Below are 2,397 nucleotides of genomic sequence, written 5' to 3' on the forward strand. Positions count from 1 at the left end.
CAATCTCGTCAACTGAAAAGGAATCTTGTAAAAGAATCCAGGGAAATGAAAAGCTCTCCTCTAGCTTTGATCTCTGAAGCTTCTTCAGTTGAAACTTCTTCTACCCCGTTTGTTTCTTCTCTTCCTCCCGTTGTTATCACGAAGATAGATTCTTCTATCTCTGAGGACATTCCAGAATCTGATTAACAGATTTTGATGAGTCCCTGGCACTCCTGACTAAGTCATTTAGGAGGTTCGCCAGTAAGAGCAACTTCCGCAGATCTCCTCAGCTGTCCCTTAGGGAAAAGCCAAAGTCTGAAAGAATAGACAAGGCTTCAACTGTCTACTACAACTGTCATCGGCCCGGACACTTTGCAAGTGAATGCAGATCAAAGAAGACTGCGACGTCATATTCTAAAGCTCCTTCCTCCTTCAGGACCAAAGATGAGAAGTACTCAAAACTGAAGGAGAAGTACAAGAAGATGAAGAACAACCAGCGAAAGGCTAAAGGCCTTATTGCTAAAGAGCATGACTGGGCTGAGTCATCCGATGAATCATCTTTGGATGAGGAGGATAAAGCCTATGTCTGCTTGATGGCCATAAATGCAGATGAAGAATTTTCAGAAGCATCTACTTCCTCTGAGCCATCTTCTTCTTCTACTCAGGTATGTTTCCTGAATGAACCATCTTCTTCTTCTAGTCTTTCTGCACTAGATACGCTGACAGTTGACCTTTACAATGCCCTCAATGGCAAATCGAAAGCTGAAATGCTTAACGTTGATCTTCAAGAGCAATTGAAGATTTGCTATTCTAAGATCAAAGAACTGACCTCTGTTGAGGAAAATCTTAAAGATCAGGTTATTGTAAACCAAGCCATTACTGTTGAATGTGAGAAAGCTATCGCTGAGCATGAGCGAGCCATCGCTGATCTCAAGGCCAAGAAAGCTACCATTGAAGGGTGGTGCAAAGCTTCCATCAAGGCCTTTGAGATCATTAACGCTCAGATCCCCGCCAAGATAACGACTGGTCTAGGATTCTCCTATGATCAAGAAGAATGTGTTAAAGACAGGTCCATGCTCAAGTTTAGTACTTTCGTCTCTTCTATTCCCAACGCTTCTTCCTCTCAATCCTCCTCTTTTACTGAGAGTCATCTTGAAGGAACTCCTTCGAGTTCTGGGTGCAAAGACAAAGGTAAATCCGTTGTCACAACATCCCTTCCCAAAAAGTCTAACAAGTATAATAGATCAAGGTCTATTTCTTCAGCTTTTAAAGCTTCTTCCTCCTCAAAGACTAGGAAATCTGAATCCCATCAGAAATCCAAGTCAAAGTTCAAGGTGAACTTATCACCTAAGAAATCCAATTCCTCAAAGGTTCCTCCTAGAACCGATGAGAAGGGAATTCTTGGAGCTGGTCCCGCTTCTAGTCTGATACTTCCTGGCCCTAAAGCTACTCCTAGCTTTAGAAAGTGTAAACACTATGGTGAGAAAACACATATTGCTAGCAAGTGTTCTTCTTCCGCCAAAGCTGGTTCACCAGCTAAGGGCAAGAAAGTAGCCAAAACTGAGAAATCAACTAAGGCGAAATCATCCACAAAGGCCGCACTAGCAACCAAGGTGAAGAAAATCGTTGAAGCCTCTTCTTCAGGCTCAGCGAAGACAACTCCTGCTGAAAAATCTTCAGCATCAGATGTTGTAGTTCCTACCATTGAAGCATCTTTAGGTTCAGTAAAGACTTCCACTGAAACTACCTTGGTAGTGTCAGAGGTTGTTCCTCTTCCCACTCAAACCTCCTCAGGTTTGGTAATGCCATCTATCGATGCTGGTTCTTCAACATCAGAAGATGAAGCCTCTAACAAAGCTGGACCCCAATAGCTGGGTACCAATAACATTCTTATTTTGTTTCCTTGTATTGGATGTCAAAGGCATATGGTATCTGAACAGCGGTTGTTCAAGACATATGACTGGAGATAAATCTCTTCTAACTCACTTCAAGGAAGAAAGATGACCTTCCGTAACTTTCGATGGAAATGGAAAAGGATATACCAAAGGTTTTGGTATATTAACCAATGGTGCAACAACTTTCAAACGCGTTGCATATGTTGAAGGACTGGAGCACAATCTTCTTAGCATCAGCCAACTGTGTGATAAAGATTATACAGTTAAATTCTCAAAGAATTCATGTCATGTTCTTGACAAAGATGATAAGGTTGCTCTAACCGGTTCTCGTCTTGAGAACATATATATCATCAACATGAATTCTTTTCTCACCGAGAATAGCTGCTGCTTCTCCAAAGCCTCATAAGATATTAACTGGTTATGGTACAAACGACTATCTCATCTCAACTTCAAGACACTCAGTGAGCTGTCAAGAAATGATCTTGTTACTGGTCTTCCTCAACACTCGTTTGCAAAGGAATCT

The sequence above is a fragment of the Cynara cardunculus genome (genome assembly GCF_001531365.2).
Source record: "Cynara cardunculus var. scolymus isolate 2C chromosome LG 17, CcrdV1, whole genome shotgun sequence".
Classification (NCBI taxonomy): domain Eukaryota; kingdom Viridiplantae; phylum Streptophyta; class Magnoliopsida; order Asterales; family Asteraceae; genus Cynara; species Cynara cardunculus.